Below are 21764 nucleotides of genomic sequence, written 5' to 3' on the forward strand. Positions count from 1 at the left end.
ACTATTCAGTCACTTGAAGATCTTTTGAGGTCTTGTGTTTTGGAACAAGGAGGAAATTGGGATAGTTTCTTGCCTTTGATCGAGTTTACGTATAACAACAGTTTCCATTCGAGTATTGGAATGGCACCTTTTGAGGCTCTTTATGGTAGAAGGTGTAGAACTCCTTTATGTTGGTACGAATCGGGAGAGAGTGTTGTGGTTGGACCCGAGTTGATTCAAGAGACTACGGATAAGATTAAGATGATTCAAGAGAAGATGAAGGCTTCTCAGAGTCGTCAAAAGACTTATCATGATAAGAGGAGGAAAGCTCTTGAGTTTGAGAAAGATGAGCATGTGTTTCTTCGAGTTACGCCAATAACGGTGTTGGTAGAGCTTTGAAGTCACGTAAGTTGACGCCGCGTTTCATTGGTCCTTATCAGATTTCCGAGAGGATAGGTGAAGTGGCATATTGGATTGCATTACCACCATCACTTTCTAATCTTCATGATGTGTTCCATGTGTCTCAATTGAGGAGGTACATTGCGGATCCATCGCATGTTGTTCCATTAGATGATGTTCAAGTGCGGGATAATTTGACGGTTGATACATCACCTATGCGAATTGAAGATCGAGAAGTGAAGAAGCTTCGTGGTAAGGAGATTGCTTTGGTGAAAGTGATATGGGGCGGAGTCGCCAATGACAATATTACTTGGGAACTCGAGGATAAGATGAAGGAATCGTATCCGGAGTTGTTCGTTTGTGGTAAATTTTCGAGGCCGAAAATCTTTTAAGAGGGGGAGAGTTGTAACAACCAAATTTTAGTAATTATTTCTTATATTATTATTACTATATTTTATTTTTTTTATTTGGAGTGTTAATTAATTAATTTGTTGTTAGGTAGTATAATAATCGATTATATTAATTAATTTGGTGTGTTAATTAATTATTTAGTTGATATGAGATATAATGAATAATTGAATTAATTAACTTGGTGTGTATATTGTTTTGGTTTAATTTATTTTGAACTAATTAGAGATATTTAAATATTAGGTCTTATTGGGCCTATTAATTAAATTAGAGGTATCATGCTTAAGCCCAAATATAATACTAGTATATAAGAGGTGAGGAGAGTGAGGAGTAGGATTCATTTGATCATTTGACGACAATAGAGAAAGAAAAGAGGAAAAGTAAGGGGAAGAGGGGAAGAACAAGAGAGAAGCTAGGGTTTCCATAAAATTTAAGAGGTAAGGGGGAGAATCCTTATTATTATGGGTTAGTATGATTGGTTCAATGGGTAGAAGTATGTTTAGGTTAAAATCCCTAATTTTGTATGGTTGTTTGAGATTGTTAGGTTTTGATGAGTATTCTTGAATTGTGGTGATTTAATTGTGTTAAAACTGCAAATTAACGTTATATACTTAGAGTATTGTATGAGTTATAATTTTCTGAACGTTTAGCTTTTTAGGGAATCGAAATCGGAGGTCCGAAAGTCCTCAAACAATGAAAAACGCAGAAGATTCTGATTCTGTTTTACGTTAATCGGTTACCCACCGAGCGTTAACCGGTTACTTACTTGAAAATCTGTGCAGGAAGTTGATTCTGTTTTTGTGTTAACCGGTTACCCACCGAGCGTTAACCGGTTACTTGCTTGAAAATCTGCGCAGGAAATTGATTCTGTTTTGTGTTAACCGGTTACCCACCGAGCGTTAACCGGTTACTTGCTTTGAAAAATGAAAAATTGAGATTTTAAAAGTTGTATTCATTTGAGATGAAATCTAAGTGTGCGTATTTGATAATTAGCCTATATTTGTGAATGATATATTGTTATGAATGTGTATATGTGGAATGTTAAGATGGTAGAGATGATCTTAATTGCATATGCGTTGGTATTTGTACATTCATTCATGGCATGGTCGACTTCATGGTGGAAGTGGTGAAACTGTGGGTTCACATGGTAATAGACGTTGATCCTTAATTGGAAATAGGCGTAGCAGACGTTGATCCTTGATTGGAAATAGACGTAGTGGCTTGGATTCTAGATATTGAATCGGAAAGCGGTGAAACTGTGGGTTCACATAGACGTTGATCCTTAATTGGAAATAGGCGTAGCAAACATTGATCCTTAATTGGAAATAGACGTAGTGGCTTTGATCTTGTCCGGATCGGAAGCGTGGCTTGGATTCTAGTTATTGAATCGGAAAGCGGTGAAACGTTGGGTTCACATTGCGGTACCACATGCATAGAGTCACATGTCTTGCATTGAGTCACATTAGAGTTATGTGATAATTGAGTGTATGCATTATTGTGATTGTGATGTGTGTATGAGATATGGTAATTGAATTTGATGATGTTTGGATACATAACTTGGCAAAGTATGTGATTATGTGATAATAGTAGTTATGTGTATTTTTGGGAATATAATATTGGATTTGAATATTATACTCCTTGAGTTTTGACGTATGCTTGAAACCTGTGAAATAAATATTGGTTAGTATTATTTACATGGTTATACAAGGTGTGATGAATTCCGTTAATTGTTGATTTAATCATTGTGCCTTATTATACTTCTTCATAATGATTTGAATTCTCACCCTTCTGTTTGAATGTTGCTTTACATGGCATCGTGCAGATACTCCAGAGTAGTATTGCTGAAGTAAGTAGACGGTAGCTCACTCGAGATTAGCTGGAGAGCTTCCGTGTTTTGTTTTAGAGACTAGGTAATGAGTCAATGATCTGGTCATGTAACACGGGGTAGATTAGTAGTATTGAACTTATGTCTTATTTGGACAGGTATTACGTGATTACCTGTGAACGTGTTTATTTGAAATTTGCTGTTTGAGAGGCCATAGTGCCATATATTATGGATATGGTTGTAGTTTATCTTGAAGAGATTATTGAGAGATGATCATGGTATGGGACATGAATCATTTTATGAAATACATGGATATTCATTAATTTCCAGCTGCGAACACATATTCTTGAATATTCCTGATAAGTGAAATGTGTTATTTTAAATTACCAGGTGTATTGTATATTGATGATGAATGATGTTGGTTTTTGAAAGCTTTTAGTTTTTGAAAACGTCGATGTGACGCCCTTTCGTTTATATGGGTACTTATTTACTCTGATTATATGTTAAGTATTTTGGGGTAGAAAAAGGGGTGTTACAACGTCTTCGTGTGTTAAGCTTGGTATGTTGAAGCTTACGTGTGGCATTCTTGACGAGATTAGAGAAGGCCAGAAGTCAGATTTGAAATTAGTCGATGTTATGACATTGATTAATCAAGGCAAAGGTGGTGACTTTCGGATTGATGAGAATGGTATCATGAGATGTCGTGGTCGAGTTTGTGTTCCGGATGTTGCGGATTTTAGAAAGATGAGCATGTGTTTCTTCGGGTTACGCCAATAACGGGTGTTGGTAGAGCTTTGAAGTCGCGTAAGTTGACGCCGCATTTCATTGGTCCTTATCAGATTTCCGAGAGGGTAGGTGAAGTGGCATATCGGATTGCATTGCCACCGTCTCTTTCTAATCTTCATGATGCGTTCCATGTGTCTCAATTGAGGAGGTACATTGCGGATCCATCGCATGTTGTTCCATTAGATGATGTTCAAGTGAGGGACAATTTGACGGTTGATACATCACCTATGCGAATTGAAGATCGAGAAGTGAAGAAGCTTTGTGGTAAGGAGATTGCTTTGGTGAAAGTGATATGGGGCGGAGCCGCCAATGGCAATATCACTTGGGAACTCGAGGATGAGATGAAGGAATCGTATCCGGAGTTGTTCGTTTGAGGTAATTTTCGAGGCCGAAAATCTTTTAAGTGGGGGAGAGTTGTAACAACCCAATTTTAGTATTTATTTCTTATATTATTATACTATTTTATTTTATTTATTTGGGGTGTTAATTAATTAATTGGTTGTTAGATAATATAATAATTGATTATATTAATTAACTTGGTGTGTTAATCAATTATTTAGTTGATATGAGATATAATGAATAATTGAATTAATTGACTTGGTGTGTATATTGTGTTGGTTTAATTTATTTGAACTAAATAGAGATATTATAATACTATGTCTTATTGGGCCTAATAATTAAATTAGAGGTATCATTTCTTAAGCCCAAATATAATACTAGGATAGTAAGAGGTGAGGAGAGTGAGAAGTAGCACTCACTTCGTCATTTCACGGCAACAGAGAAAGAAAAAAGGAAAAAGTAAGGAGAAGAGGGGAAGAACAAGGGAGAAGCTAGGATTTCTAGAAAATTGAAGAGGTAAGGGGGAGAATCCTTATTATTATGGGTTAGTATAATTGGGTCAATGGGTAGAAATACGTTTAGGTTGAAATCCCTAGTTTTTATGGTTTTTGAAATTGTTAGGTTTTGATGAGTAATCTTTGATTTGTGATGATTAATTGTGTTTGGAATTGATATATGGGTGAAATTGAGGAATAGATTGAGAATACTTGTTTTTCTTTTCTCACTATATACTATATAGCACCATTTCTCCATGCCACTTAGTTTATTAAATTTTATTACATTAATTGTAACGTTAAGAAAAATCCAAATTTTAAACTGTGTAACCGGTTACTATGAAAGTGTTAACCGGTTACATGCTAACAAAATCTGCCCAGAAATTGAATTTTGTTTCGGGTTAACCGGTTACCCCAAAATCTGCCCATGCGTATTTGATAATTAGCCTATATATATGAATAGTATATTTGTTATGAATGTGTATACGTACAATTGGTGGATAATTCATAGAGTTGAATTATGGTGATATGTGGAATGTTAAGATGGTAGAGATGATCTTAATAGCATATATTATTGGCATTTGTACATTCATTCATGGCATGGTCGGCTTTATGGTGGAAGCGGTGAAACTGTGGGTTCACATGTTAATAGACGTTGATCCTTGAATGGAAATAGGCGTAGAAGACGTTGATCCTTAATTGGAAATAGGCGTAGTGGCTTTGATCTTGTCTGGATCGGAAGTGTGGCTTGGATTCTAGATATTGAATCGGAAATCGGTGAAACGTTGGGTTCACATTGCGGTACCACATGCATAGAGTCACATGTCTTGCATTGAGTCACATTAGAGTTATGTGATAATTGAATATATGCATTGATGTGATTGTTATGTGTGTATGAGATATGGTAATTGAATTTGATGATGTTTGGATACATAACTTGGTAAAATATGTGATTATGTGATAATTATAGTTATGTGTATATTTGGGATCATTGTGCTTTATTATACTTTCTTCATAATGATTCGATTTCTCACCCTTCTATTTTAATGTTGCCCTCGTTTGGCGACATGCAGGTTCTGACGTTTAGTAGCTCACTCGAGATTTAGCCGTAGAGCTTCCCTGTTTTGGTTTGGAGACTAGGTAGTGAGTCAATGCTCTGGTCATGTAACACTGGGTAGATTAGTAATATTGAACTCATGTCTTATTTGGATATGTATTATGTTTTTACTTGTGAACATGTTTATTTGCAATTTGCTGTTTGAGACGCCATAGTGCCAAATATTCTGGATATGGTTTTATTTTATCTTGAGGAGATTATTGAGAGATGATCATGGTATGGGACATGAATCATTTTATGAAATACATGAGTATTCATTATTTTCACTTGCGAACACATATTCTTGATGATTCATGATATTTGGAATGTGTTATTTTAAATGACCAGGTGTATTGTATATTGATGATGAATGATGTTGGTTTTTGAAAGCTTTTAGTTTTTGAAAACGTCGATGTGACGCCCTTTTGTTTATATGCGTGCTTATTCACTCTGATTATATGTTAAGTATTTTGGGGTATAAAAAAGGGTGTTACACTTGGCATCTTTTTTACTTAATAGGTAACGAATGGCAGCATGATCAGTGTAAACTATAATTTTTGTTCCTACTAGATAAGATCTAAATTTGTCTATAGCGAAAACTACAACGAGTAATTCCTTTTCAGTTGTTGCGTAGTTAAGTTAGGCAGCGTCTAGGGTTCTACTGGCATAATAAATTGCATGTAATTTTTTTATCTTTCCTTTGTCCTAGAACGGCTCCAACGGTATAATCGCTAGTGTCGCACATTATCTCAAAAGGTTCTGACCAATCAGGGGTTTCAGAATAGGTGCTGATATTAATGCTTGCTTTAAAATATTAAATGCTTCATTACATTTTCCATCGAAAATGAATTCAACATCTTTCATTAAAAGGCCAGTTAAAGGTTTAGTTATTTTGGAGAAGTCCTTGATAAAACGCCGGTAGAATCCAGCATGTCCAAGAAAATTTCAGATTTCTCTGATAGTTTTGGGTGGTTTTAGATTCTCTATAACGTCTATCTTAGCTCTATCTACCTCTATACCTTTTTCGGAAACTATATGTCCTAAAACAATTCCTTCGGTCACCATGAAATGACATTTTTCCCAATTTAGCACGAGGTTCACCTCCACGCATCTCTCCAGGATTTTCTCAAGGTTAGCAAGACAATTGTGGAAATCAAATCCGCAAACCGAGAAATCATCCATAAATACTTCCATGATACCATCTAGGTAATCTGTAAAGATTGACATCATGCAGCGTTGGAAAGTGGCTGGGGCGTTACAGAGGTCGAATGGCATTCGTTTGTAGGCAAAAGTTCCATAAGGGCATGTAAAGGTAGTTTTTTCTTGATCTTCGGAGTGGATAGGTATTTGGAAGAATCCATAGTATCCATCTAGATAGCAGAAGTAAGAGTGTCTGGCTAGACGCTCCAACATCTGGTCTATAAATGGTAAAGGGAAATGATCCTTCCTGGTTGCTTTATTTAAATTTCTATAGTCTATGCACATCCGCTATCCTCCTTCCATCCGTTTTGCTACATGTTCGCCTTTATCGTTTTGCACGACTGTGATGCCTCCCTTTTTAGGTACTACATGCACAGGGCTCACCCACTTACTATCCGAGATCTGATAGATTATACCTGCCTCAAGTAACTTAAGAACTTCTTTTTTAAAAACATCACTCATTATAGGGTTTATTCTTCTCTGATGTTCTCTGAAGGGTTTTGAATCTTCTTCGAGCGAAATCCAATGCATGCATACGGATGGGCTTATACCTTTCAGGTCAGAGATATTATATCCTAAGGCTGAGGGATATCTTCGTAAAACATCTAAAAGTAGGTTTGTTTCCTCTTGGCTCAAGGTAGCACTGACTATAACTGGACGATTCATCTCTTCATCGAGGAACTCATATCTCAGGTTCTTAGGCAGTTCCTTAAGCTCTAAGGTTGGTTTCTTAGGGCATGGAATAGGATCTAGGGTAAGGGATAAACATTCGTAAAGGTTATCATCGATGTAGGGTTTCCTAAAGTCATCATCTTCCAGTATGAGGGTTGATGGCAACTTAATTGTTTTTATGATTTCTTCTTGTTCTAATTCCCTAACACATTCATCAATGATATCTATGGCATAACATGCGTCTCCCATCACAGGTGCCATAAGAAATTTCGAAAGTATAAATTCTATTTTCTCATCACCTACCTCAAAGGTCAACTTTCCTCTCTTGACATCTATTATGGCTCCTGCAGTTGATAAGAATGGTCTACCTAGAAGGATTGGTATATCATTATCCTCTTTGATGTCCATGACAACAAAATCAGTAGGGATAAATAACTGACCTATCCTAACAGGGACATCTTCTAAAATGCCTATCAGATACTTAACAGATCTATCGGCTAACTGAAGTGACATCTTAGTAGGCTGTAATTCTCCTAAGTTTAACCTCTCACACACTGCTAAAGGCATTAAGCTCACACTAGCTCCCAAGTCTAGAAAAGATTTTTCGATGACATGACTACCCAAAAGACAAGGAATGGAGAAACTTCCAGGATCTTTATCCTTTTTGGATAACTTATTCTCGGAAATAGAATTGCATTCCAAGGGTTTCGGATCGTCGAGTCTACGTTTGTTGGTAAGGATGTCTTTGAGAAACTTTGCATAAGAAGGTATTTGGGTGATGGCTTCTGTGAAAGGGATTTCTACATGAAGTTTTTCTATAACTTTAATAAATTTCTGATACTGGTTATTGATCTAGGTTTTTTTGAGTCTTTACGGATATGGTATAGGTGGTTTATATGGCGGGGGTGGTACGTACGTTTTATCTTTAGGTTTTTCTCGTTTTTCTTGACTTTCCTGTTTTTCAGATTCCTCCTGTTCCTTTACTTTGCCCGTGGGTTCGGTATATTCCTTAGAAGTTTTGGGTTCACTCAATCTTGGGTTTGGTGGCTCATCATAAGCTTTCCCACTTCGTAGGGTAATGGCATTGGCTTGCCCTTGCGGATTCTGTTAAGGTTGTCCAGGGAACTGTCCTCCAGGTGTGGTCTGAAGGGCTTGGTTTAAAGCTACCTGAGAGATCTGGGTTTCAAGCATCTTGGTATGAGTAACTATTTGGTCAACCTTGGTTCCTAACTGGGTAATCAGTTCGTTAACATGAATGTTTTGGTTCATGAACTCTATATTTTGTCGGGTTTGAGCAGTGATAAAATTTTCCATAATTTTCTCAAGGCTCGGCTTTGATGGTACAGGTTGCATAGGTTGATTCGATCTTGGGGCTTGATAACCTGTTTGTCTCGGAGGTGCATTATTTTGGAAAGGGTTATTGTTCTTATAGGAGAAGTTCGGATGATTCCTCCATCCAGGGTTATAGGTACTCGAGTATGGGTTCCCTTGGGTGTAGTTCACTTGCTCAGAGTGGGTTTCATTTAATAGACTGCATTCTGCAGATTGGTGTCCTTTGGTTCCATATATCTCACAATCCGACGAAACTCCAGTTGCAGTATTCAGGTTTATGCACATATGCTCGACCTTAAGGGCTAATGCGTCCATTTTGGCTTGCATCATGTCTATAGAGCTTAGTTCATGTACTCCTCCTTGGGCTTCCTTCTTCTCAACTGTCGCTCGTTCGACTCCCCATGATTGATGGTTTTGAGCCATATCTTCGATGAGGGCACTGGCTTCAGAATAAGGTTTGTTCATTAGCGCACCGCCTGCGGCAGCGTCGATGGTCATCTTAGTGTTATAGTGAAGTCCATTATAGAAAGTCTGAATGATTAACCAATTTTCTAAACCATGATATGGGCAGGCTCTTAACAGCTCTTTATATCTCTCCCAAGCTTCGAACAACGATTCTCCTTGGTTCTGGGTAAATCTAGTTATATGGTTTCGAAGAACGACAGTCTTACTTGGGGGAAAGTATCTAGCAAGGAATACTCTTCTAAGGTTATCCCAAGTCGTAATGGAATTGGGTGGAAGGGATTCTAACCATGATAGGGCTTTATCTCTGAGGGAAAAAGGGAATAATCTTAAACGGATTGCCTCCGGAGAAGCTCCATTGGTTTTAAAAGTGTTTGCTAATTGGAGAAAGATTTTTAAATGTTGGTTTGGGTTCTCGGTAGCGAGACCTCCGAATTGTCTCTGTTGCACTAGTTGCAATAGGGAGGGTTTAAGTTCGAAATTATTAGCTAGGATGGTTGGGTTTACTATACTAGAACTAGGTTCTTCGTTCGAAATTATTAGCTAGGATGGTTGGGTTTACTATACTAGAACTAGGTTCTTCTTTGGTTTTGATCTTTGGCCATAGCTCTCCTAAATCTATGGAAGAATAAACGTGCGCGAGCGTAACGTTCAGGTTCCGCCAGAGGGTATACTAAGCTTCCGGTGCTGCGAGTTCTTCGCATTGACCGGCGGGTAATAACCTAAGTCTAAACGATATAACAGCAGGGTACGAAATTTGACGAAATTGGTCCCCGGCAACGGCGCCAAAAACTTGATGCGTGCTTTTCCCAAGTATACGAACGCGTCAAAGTAATATAAAAGATTGTCGAATCCACAGAGACCAAGTGTCAATCTATCGTTATCTATTGTTACGGTGTTTATCTAAGGTAATCAAAATAGGGGTTTTTAGAGTGTGCAGTGAAGAGTAAATTATTAAATTAAATTCAATTAATAAAGACAGGCTCGAATGTAATTCACATAATCAATTAATAATCCAAGTACTAGCTAATAGAATTACTTATGGACAGTGTTTCCTACTTTGAAAAGAACCAATTTAACGGGAACTGTCGCTTTCGCGTATTCAGAACCGAGTTGTACTCCCTAATTAAACCCTCTTATTGTCACTTATAAAAAGGCGCGCATTGCGTTAGAGTAGTAAACTTATTTTTAAGAAATATAGTATCATGACTAAGTTGAAAAGTATTTTAACCTGGATTTCTTAACCAAAAGAGGTTCTCACGAACCAGACTCTAAACTTATAAACGCGTCCGAAAATAATTTTAAAATCACTTTTCTTCTTAAGTTAAAAACTCCTAATGAACTAAACAAAGCGCTTTTGCTATTTTTGAAATAGTTAAAAACAACTAAGTTTAAAAAGACGTTGGACGGCTTTCGATCTTACTCAACGGAAATTAAGTGCGGGAAAACTTAGGTTGAAAGTCAAAATAGCCCTTAAGTGTTTCTACGAACAATTGTACGGATTATCGGTTCAATTACGATCCTTACATTCTAACCTTTATAGATTTAGTTAGACATGGTTAAGTAAAGGTGCATTTTAATTTAAATGAAAGTAGTGCGAGTGCGGAAAGTAAATAAAAATAGTGCGAGTGCGGAAAATAAATAAAAGTAGTGCGAGTGCGAGAAATAAATAAAAGTAGTGCGAGTGCGAGAAATAAATAAAAGTAGTGCGAGTGCGAGAAATAAATAAAAGTAGTGCGAGTGCGAGAAATAAATAAAAGTAGTGCGAGTGCGAGAAATAAATAAAAGTAGTGCGAGTGCGAGAAATAAATAAATGTAGTGCGAGTGCGAGAAATAAATAAAGGTAGTGTGAGTGCGAGAAATAAATAAAGGTAGTGCGAGTGCGAGAAATAAATAAAAGTAAAGACAATGCGGGAAAGTAAAATAGATAAAGGTAAAGCAATAAAAACCTGCTCCAATCGGAGGATTGAATAAAATGCGAAATGGAAATGAAAATGGCGGCAGGATTAACTTCCTTCCAAAGTGCTCCAAACTCGATTACAGACTCGATCACAAACTTGATTACACAATTGTGGCAACACCCCAATGCGAAGCGATTACCACTTTTAAAATACTGAGTATATGCCTACGTGAAACTAAGTTTTCTCTAAGTTTGGATGATTAAATAAATGAAAACGAGTCTGTATTTATAGGCAAGGAAAATAATGGAAATGACAAGGATGCCCTTCAGTTAGAAATTGGGAGGGAAAAGTTCTCTTCTTGTGGCGCCCGCCACAACCCCATGGCGCCCGCCATAAGGGCAAATTATGGCGCCCAAGTGGAGGTAGTGGGAGACGTGGCAGTTGAGGGAAGTTGAGTTGTGACACGTCATGGTTGGACCCATGGCGCCAGCCACAGTGGGAGCCACAAGTGCAAAATGCTGAATTTTAGTCTTTTTAGCTTATTTTTACTCCTTTTCTCGATTGGGGCTCTGATTAGACTGAAAACCTGAAAACAAAGAGAAACATAGTAATGACATAACAAAATAACAATAAAACCACTAAAATGCATGCGAAATCGGAGTCGAAAATACGATGAAATCCAATGTCATCAAGTAACAACTCTGATTTGAAAAGTAAAATTTCAAAACTAGAGGAAGAAATAATCTCAAAAGCTTCTGGTACTGATTACATCATTAGATATGACAGAGCATTCTAGTAATTTTTGGCCAAGAGCATAGATAGAAGCAAAATGGCTTCCTTGATCTATGCAGTTAGCAGAAATGGAAAGAAAGGTTTAGGTTGTACATAAACTGAGCTTGATTTTTCTGCACAGATATAGAAACTTACAAAGGATAAGAACTCAGTTCTGAAACCTAAGTATCATGCACAAATTTCACTTGATTATCCTATTGCACAAAGACCCAAGGGTGTGAGAAACTCTGGGGAAAACTAACAAGAGATAACCTAGAAAATGGGTACCTAAGGATAAGATCATCTATGTTGCAGACATCCTTAACAGAGTTGAAACACTAGTCATGGTACCTGGACAGTGGATGCTTACGACATATGACGAGTAGAAGTTCTATGTTCGAATATTTGGAACTTAAGCCTGGAGTCTTCATTGGTTTTGGAGGAAACCATAAAGGGAAGATCATTGGCTCCAGAACTATTGGTAACGGTAAACTTCCTTTCATTACTAATGTTCTTCTGGTCAATGGTTTGATGCATAACTTATTGCCTATTAGTCAACTTAGTGACAATGGTTATGATATTATTTTTAATCAAAATTCATGTAAGGCTGTTAGTAAAAAAAATGGTACGGTCCTTTTTAACGGAAAGAGAAAGAACAATATTTATAAAATCAGACTTTCTGATCTTGAGCAAAATGTAAAATGTTTAATGTCTGTTAATGAGGAGAAATAGGTATGGCATAGGCGTTTGGGCCATGTTAGCATGAGAAGGATTTATTAGTTAAATAAGCTTGGATTATTCAGAGGCTTACCCAACCTGAAGTTCGATTTAGATGCTCTTTGTGAAGCATGTTACAAATGCAAGTTTTCTAAAAACATCTTTCAAAGCAAAAACTATTGTTTTTACCTCTAGACCATTAGAACTTATGCACATTGATTTGTTTGGGCCAGTGAAAACTACCTATATCAATGGTAATAAGTATGGATTGGTCCTCTTTGATGACTATAGTCTTTGGACATGGGTAAAGTTCTTGAAACACAGGGATGAGTCATATTTTGTGTTCTCTAATTTCTGCTCACAAGTGCAAATAGAGATGGATTGTAAAATAGTCATAGTCATAAGTGATCACGGTGGAGAATTTGAAAATAAACATTTTGAAAATATTTTTGATGCAAATGGAATTTCCTATGATTTCTCATGCCCTAGAACTCCACAACAAAATAGGGTTATAGAAAGGAAGAATAGGACTTTGCAAGAAATGGCCCGCACCATGATCTAAGAGACTGATATGGCCAAGCTTTTCTGGGTAGAAGCAGTTAACACAGTGTGTTATATTGAAAATAGGATTTCTATTAGACCTATTCTGGGTAAGACTCCCTATGAATTATGGAACAACAAAAAGCCTAACATTTCTTACTTTTATCCTTTTGGTTGTGAGTGTTTTATGTTGAACACTAAAGAGAATCTTGGCAAGTTTGATTCTAAGGCACAAAAGTGCTTATTGTTAGGATATTTTGAACGCTCAAAAGCCTACAAAGTATTTAACACTGAGACATGAATTGTTGAAGAATCAATTCATGTTAGATTCAATGATAAGCTTCACTGAAAAGTGAAAGCTAGAGACTCAAAAGGAGACTGAAGCTTCACTGAGACATTATTGTTGAAGATAAAGACTCAAAAGGTAAATCAAAGGAGACTGAAGCAAAAGACTCAGAAGCAACTCAATAAGAAGACATTGTTGGTGCAACTCAGAAAAAGAGTAGATCAAGAATTTATCATTATGAAGAATTGATTCGGGGAGATAAAGATGCACCAGTCATAACTCGATCTTCAATCAAACCTTCTGAAGAAACTCTTATGGGTTTGGTATCTCTGATATAACCCACATCCATTGATGAATCTCTTCTAGATAATGAATGGATTCTAGCTATACAAGAAGAACAGAATCAATTCACCAGGAATGACGTCTGTGATCTTGTTCATAAACCAAAGGGTTTTTATGTCATTGGAACTAGATGGGTTTTCAGAAACAAGCTCAATGAGAAGGGCGAAGTCGTCATAAACAAGGCCCGACTAGTAGCACAAGGTTATAATCAATAAGAAGGTATAAACTATACATAAACCTTTGCTTCAGTTGCCAGGTTAGAGTCTATTCGTCTTTCAATTTCGTTTGCAGTCAATCATAACAACATTCTTTATCAGATGGATGTTAAGAGTGCATTCTTAAATTGGTACATTTATGATGAAGTGTATATGCACTAACCCCCTGGTTTTGAAAGTTCTCAAAACCCAGATTTTGTTTTTAAACTAAAAAAGTCATTATATGATCTGAAACAAGCTCCCAGAGCTTGGTATGATAGACTAAGTAACTTTCTTTTGGAAATAATTTTACCATAGGGAAAGTCGACATAACTCTGTTTTGCAAAACCTTTAAGAATGATATTTTGGATGTGCAAATTTATGTTGATGATATTATTTTTGGTTTTGCTAATGCTTCGTTGTGCAAGGATTTTGCTAAGTGAATACAGGCAGAATTTAAAATGAGTCTGATGGGAGAACTCAAGTTTTTTTTTCTAGGAATTCAGATTGATCAACGGTTAGAAGGAACATACATTCATTAGAGCAAGTATACAAGGGAACCTATAAAGAAGTTTAACTTGTCAGAATGTAAGCCAGTGAAGACTCAAATGCATCCTACATGCATTCTGGAGAAAGAAGAGGTAAGCAGTAAGGTAAATCAGAAGCTATTCAGAGGTATGATAGGCTCTCTTCTTTATCTAACCACTTCTAGACCTGATATTTTATTCATTTTCTGCTTATGTGCTCGCTTCCAATCAGATCCTAGGGAAACTCACTTAAGTGTTATTAAGAGAATCTTTAGGTATCTTAAAGGTACTACTAACCTTGGTTTGTTTTATAGAAAATCAAGTGAATACAAATTAGTAGGCTATTGTGATGCTGACTATGCTGGAGACATAATAGAAAGGAAAAGTACTTCTGAAAGTTGTCAATTTTTGGGAGACAATCTGATCTCGTGGTCCAACCGAAGTTGAGTATATCGTAGCTTATGGATGCAAAACTCAAATACTTTGGATGAAGAGTCATCTCAAAGATTATCAGATATTTGAGAGTAACATTCATATTATCTATGATAATACTTCTGCTATTTGTTTGTCCAAGAATCATATCTTGCATTCTAGGGCTAAGCATATTGAAATTAAACATCACTTTTTACGTGACTATGTTCAAAAGGGTATTTTTCACTTAAAATTTGTTGATACAAACCATCAATGGGCAAATATGTTTACAAAACCCCTTACTGAAGATAGATAAACCCACTTCACTCATAGCTTCACACTATGCTCACCTTTACCCCCACACTTTCAATCTCTCAAACCTTCAAACACCCTCTCTACAATTGTTCTTCTTCATCTTCAACATTCTTCAATGGCTGATCAAAAAGAACAACAAGCTCAACCTCAATCTTCTCCTCAGTTAGTCACCGATAAGAACACGCATTCCCCTAAGGAATAAATATGCGGTAGTAGTATCCCATCAGAAAAACTATCCTATCTTCACTAGGATCAATCCCCCCGGAAGTTTTGGCTTACTACATGGCAAGTTGCCTCTTGGATAATATTGATCCGTTGGTGGATCCCTTCAATCTACCTGATGACTATCCAACTGTTCTGCCACCTCCTCCGCCACAAAAACCTTAGTTTTCAAAATAGTCTATGCACTTTTTTGTTTTTATTTTGTTTAAGTGCTTTTGTGTTTTTTTTGTTTAAGTATTGTTTTGTGTTTGTGTCTTTGTAACATGATTGTGTTTTTTCTGCCTTTTGGCACTTTTCAATGAAATCATGTTTGTTTCTTTGCTTTATTTATTTATGTCTGTGTCTTTTTTATTGATGACAAAAGGGGAGAACCATAATTGATTTTGATATACCTATATTCGTGAATAAGAACCCAAACATTTTTTAATTGTTTCTACTAACAACTACTTCGAAGAATAGTTTGTTAATTATCTTGAAGGGAAAAGTCAAGAACATCAGGTGCTCTTGAAGTTTTTCAGATCAGAACTTAATTTACCGGTTTCTGAAGAAATGGTCTACTCTCTAAGTCTGAAGCTTTAACCTTGTTGCTTGAAAAAGATTTCAACCAGGAATCAGAACCAGGCATCAAGTTCTCAAAAATTGTAAATTCCATGTTAATCAGAATTGATTAAACCGGGTCCTAAGGATTATAATAAGGCTCTGGAGCTCTTTAAGAAGAATTCATAACCAGGCTCTGAATGCTCTTTCAAAGATAAAGAGAATTTCAAAGAGAACTAGGCTCTGAAGCTTCTTCAAAAGAGTTCAACCAAGCTTCCAAAGTGAAGTTCATCAGAATGTTGATTTTGACAACCAATGCTCTGGATAAGTTCAAGCAACTTCAGAAGACTAACTAGATTCTGATGGAAGATCATTCTGGTACTTCAAAAAGATTAATCAGGAAAGTGCACTCTCATTTTGATTTTATCTTTTTAGGATTATACATCTTAGGAGGAGCTTTGTGCTTCTATAAGATGTATCTTTATATGATTACCATGTACAAAAAGCATAAAGATAAGCAAACAAAAACAAAAGAGCTCCAAAAGAAGCCCTTTCAATCCTGAAACCACTATTTTTAAGCATCAAGTAACAATGATAATAAGGCAGAAGAAACACCAACAATAGAATCAAACAGAATAAGTCAATCTTCCAGTTCACCACTCTTGCCCTACATAAATTATAAATCAAATAATACATGATAATATTGAAATCCAGAAACTAAAAATGAAAATTTAGGTTAGGTTAGGTTAATTTGCTGACTCTTTGGAGAGGATGAGAATGATTTCGAAGAAGACAAGCTGAAGAAGATTGCAAGAGAATGCAAAGATGACGTTGAAGATGATTTAAACAGGGACTCGTTTATCTTCGTACTCTTTATAGAGACAACGATTCAAAAACCATAAACCAGCCTAGCCAAGTGAACACATACATCCCAACATAACCAAACCTTCGAATATTCCTCTTCCCCAACCCATTTACTAGTTACGATACATTTACTACTTCAAACCAACCATTTTCTCTTTAGTGAATAAATTATATTACTTGATCTTGTTTTGGAGAAAATGATACTAATTGCTAAACAACTCCTCCTCTCTTTCTCATTTCTTAATGCTATGTTTCTCTTTTCTATTTTCTAAAAATTTTAATACTAAATCTAATATAAATTCTTTTTTCCCCTAATATCCTTTTAACTTTTAACTAATGTCAAGACATTTGATATCCATATTCATTCATTTTTTATACTCTTACAATACTAACATGTTTTAGACCCCGACCATAAGGCCAAAAGTGAAACAACAACACATTATACTCTTACAATACTAACATGTTTTAGACCCCGACCATAAGGCCAAAAGTGAAACAACAACATATGCAGAGAACATGTATACCTCTAATCCTATTAAAGCATGTAATTCCATTTTCATAAGAGTTGTTAATTGTCCCAATCAAATATATCATTGACTATGATTTACGCTTCACTCCACGCTTTTTGTTTCAAACTGCTCCCACTATATAGGAGGGGTAATGCATCATTCATATGTATTCAAATCCATAATAACTCTAACATCACATTTAGTTTTCTTATTGACTTAAACGTTGTAGTGTTAATTTTATAGATCAGCCCCCTATCTATCATATCGGGTCTCGAGTCCACCGTAGCAAGCACTACTTCATATTCATCGAACAATTTGTTAGAACAAGATTTGGTTTTGCATCTATACCTTGAGTTTTTATGATAACAATTTTGTATTTGTGTGAGAACAATTCCGGTACCCTAATGGTTTGTTCTTGTGTAGCTTTAACAACCAGTTTTGATTCTGAGTTTATAACGTGCAACGTTATTAGTTTCTGAACATTGTGTTCAAAATTCCACTTTTGTGCTAATCATGAGAAGTTCTGAAAGATATCAAGTTGTTGTTGCAATGTTCTTTCGGCTACTATACTGATTCACTCTTGAGAAGTTTCTGAAGAGACGCAATGTTGTTGCATCAACAGTCTCAACCGTTTCTGCTTCTGGATGTGACTCTGATCATCAAGCTTCTCATGAATGCCAAGCTTCTGAAGTTTTATTACTTAGCTGAAGATTCTGAAGCTCTCAAGCTAGACATTGAGGTTATCAAGGTTCTGACTGAAGATCTCAAGCCAGACTACTGATGCTGTCAAGGTTCTGACTGAAGACTATGAAGTTTTAGAATCCATTTGTATGTTTCTTCTCTTCATGCTTCATCAACTTTCATCAGAAGCCAATGAATTTGAAGATAAGATTAAAATGGATACGTGATCAAATAGTACATGGTACAAATTAAATATTCCTTATATTACCTGATATCATGGGAAAAGGACAATACTTTACATCACACATGTCACTGAAATTATGGGCGAAGGACTGTATTATGCATCACTCCTTTCACCATCCAACAGTGGATAACCACTCTATTGGTATCCCCATTTTGCCCTCCAACGGTTTTCCATGGTATATAAAGAGGACTTGGAGACTTAAAGAAAAACTACTGCAACAATTTCATAAGACCGTTTTCTACGTGAAAAAGATCTAGACTTTGTTCATACTTTTCTTTAAGTTTTTATTTTTCTTTTGTGTAAAAATATGCTTATGTAGAAGCATCATGTAAAACACAAAACCTTTGATTCAAACTTGTTGTTTGTGATTCCTTAAGGAGACTAGGGTATAGTTAGATCCTTGAGAAGACAAAGAAGGTTATTCTTTATGGTTATTGTAATCAGTTGATTATAATGGATTAAGTCCTTGTGTATAAGGCAAAATAACCTTGGTGGGTACACTGGAGTAGCTTAGAGTTTCAAGCGAACCAGGATACAAAATACTTGTGTTTTTATCTCTTTATTTTTAAAATTTGTATGGTTTTCTTAAGTTGGTAAAAAGATTTTTGTTTTTAAAACCCAATTCAAACCCCCAATTTCTTGTATTTTTCACACCTTCACAATTTTTTTCCATAATGGAACATTGGCCCCGTCTGTGAGAATTGAAGCTTGATACTCACATACTTCCATGTTTACATATCCTCTTATCCAGATCTACTCTCTTGGAAATCCTTATATATGTTTCTTGATCTTTTTCCTTGAATTTCAACTTCTTTTCAACAAATCCTTCTTTAGAGTTATCAACCATGGTGGCACCAAAAGCCACTCGCTCCATCGTCCAATGACAAGTCATTGATGTTGCTACTAAAGCTCTCAAAGATCCATTTCCTCCTCCTCAAGTAGAAAATGATACAATCTTGGTAGCAAAAAGTTATCCAATCTTGGTAGCATCTTCATTAAATCCTTCGCAACAATATCATGTTCAATCGATAGTCGGTCAAAAAGTGTTTCAAGCTCATCTGTTCTTCTTATCCCCATGACAATTTCATCAAGTTGGACCTCTGCATAGACTTACATCACTACTTGTGATTCTTGGACAGGAAAATATCTCTAGCATTCAGTTGTTACTAGGGGTGTACACGGGTTGGGTTGGATAGGGTTTGACCTAATCCGTTATCCAACTCGTTCAAACTTTAATAGATTGGGTTCGTCGTCTAACCCGCAATTTAATTGTCAAAACCGACTCGAACAGACCCTTTCATTTATTCGATGGATTGGGTTGGGTTCGTGGGTTGTGTTATAAATAAAAAATATTTTTTAATTTAAATAAATTTGTAACACAATCAATATAATTACACTTAATTCTAACACACAAATTGGTTGAAACACGTCATATATTGTCTAATAAAATTCACCACATGACATAACACTTTATAATAGTATAAAGTTTCACAAGACATGTTATTTCCATAAAATACGTAAGTTGGAAATGACGCAAAACAAAATAAAAAACAAAATTTAGTCTTAGGATTACGTAAACTAATTGGTCTAGTAGTATTATTGATGGAGAATAATTTTTTTTGGCAAAATTATAGCTAGTAGTGAGGTATTAATTTTATATTTTTATTAAAATAATAACAAAAAAATAAGAAATCACTAATATCACATCAATGGGTTCGGTCAACGGGTTCATAGGCTGTGAAATTAAAACCCGATACCCGAACCAAAATTGTACGGGTTGTTGTGGGTCAGGTTGGGTATACCAGTAAATGGATGGGTTCGATAATTTATGGGTTGGTTTGGTTTGGATCAGCGGGTTCACGAATCCATCACACCTACGAACACCCATAGTTGTTACATGTTAACCTGGAAATGCAATGAGCTACTAATCTACTAAATAATATGTACAATCTGGTGCAAACAAATTTACAACTTCTAGATGAAAAGTCGTTTAGGATTAAAGAGAGCCTACAAAACACCAATCGGAAGAATAGCATTATGCGGGAGACAACCTCCCAGAGAAATCGATTTGTCATTCCTAAACCGGTTTCCATCAGGGCGGCAACACCACAAGGAGAAATCTCGAGATATCTAAGATGTGGAACCTTGTTTTGAAGGTGATATGCCTTTAACAAGGACGTCAACTTTTGATGATGACAACTAATATTGTATGACAAGTCAGGCATAAACAGTTTAAGCGGATAAAGATGCAAACCTAAATATCATGGTTTGATATACTTAATCACCCGATGGCAATCAAATGAAATGTATAGCCTCATCTCAAGCTACTCAAGTAAGTGTCTTCAAAATATCAAGTATTTGAGAAAGTCTTGAAGTCCTACGAACCCTCCTAAACTAGTATTGAGTGAACCAATTATAAAGCATAAGGGTTTTAGCATAAAAGTGCATGGCTAAAGCGCACACATACTAAAATATATTTTTCAAACTGTTTTTCTTCAAGAAAATATCTTCAAAAACATCTTGAAGTTGTGCTAGATGAATTGGGAACTGTTAAAATAACTACAGGCAAAATTTTGGCTTATCTAATCGATTGGGACTTTTGTCCAACCGATTAGCACATTTCAAAATTGAGTCTCAAGCAATTAGGACAATGTCTTAATGATGTACAACAATTAGATATCTTTGCTTTCATTTTTTATGCTTATAATCAATTATATGGAACCTTCTAATCAAATGTAAACATGCGACATTCGATTAGATTGTCATAAAATGAATTTATTCAAAATTCCTCTTTGAGTCAACCTCTAGCCTAAAATAAAGGTCCCTTCCCTTATTTTATTTCATTCAGAAACATGTTTTGATCTCTCTCTCTCTCTCTAAAGTTTTTATTTCACTTTTTCTCACTAATATTTTAACTGAAGTGCCTTTGTCAGAAAAGTCCTTTTGTGAGTGAGGATATTATGTAGTTCTGGAAGGTTGGAGTTGTTAAATTCACCAAGGGTTTGTTTTATATATTGGTTGAATATTATCCATTTAGGGACATTTGTTTGCGTTAGAAGTTAAACATGTTAAAAGCTTTGCTTTGGGGATTGCATGATCAAACCCCTAGTTTAGGTTCGAGATAAGTCCGTATTAAAATCTCATAGGTTCTTGGTCAGTCCGGTATAAACCAAGATTAGGTTAAAGCTTAGCCCGTGGTAAAAGCTTGGATAAGGTTCAATATTAGATCGATATTAAAATCTCAAAGGTTATTGGTTAGCCCATTTAAAACTAAGGTTTTAGGTTCGTGAGCTTAACACGTGATAAAAACTTACAAGGTTTAAGAAGCTTGAAGATTAATCACTCCAAGCTTCTTTTTTGTGGAGAGAAGACTAACTGCTTCAATCTACCGTGTGCAAAAAAGACAACTACTACAATCTGTCATTTAGAAGAGAGGACTCAAACTGTTGTATTCCAAAGTCTTGTATTATTTGGTAGGAGGTCAACCATCATTCTTTGTATAAAGGAGTTTGTGGTTCTTTCCTACTAAAATAACCCAACATTTATTGGATACTCTCAAGATCAAATTTGGGGAGAGGAGTATGTCGCTTTCTTGTTTGACTGAATCTCTATACATCATGGTGTTCATCTTTTTCCCTTAACTCTTTATTTTTCTGCTATTTATTTTCTGCAAATTATTTAAAATGTTTTTAAACTCTGATTTTACTTCCC

The 21764-nt window shown here is 35.9% G+C and overlaps 1 non-coding gene and 1 pseudogene across 1 annotated transcript; one reads left to right on the top strand and one right to left on the bottom strand.

Annotated features, from left to right (window-relative positions):
* LOC127103939 (oligopeptide transporter 3-like) overlaps positions 1-21764 on the bottom strand; it is an 85657-nt pseudogene that overhangs the window by 14703 nt on the left and 49190 nt on the right.
* LOC127109217 (small nucleolar RNA R71) lies at positions 9084-9190 on the top strand. Its single transcript, XR_007796554.1, has one exon. It is a non-coding gene; the product is annotated as a small nucleolar RNA R71 (small nucleolar RNA).

The sequence above is a fragment of the Lathyrus oleraceus genome, chromosome 7 (assembly GCF_024323335.1).
Source record: "Lathyrus oleraceus cultivar Zhongwan6 chromosome 7, CAAS_Psat_ZW6_1.0, whole genome shotgun sequence".
NCBI classification, from domain to species: Eukaryota; Viridiplantae; Streptophyta; class Magnoliopsida; order Fabales; family Fabaceae; genus Lathyrus; species Lathyrus oleraceus.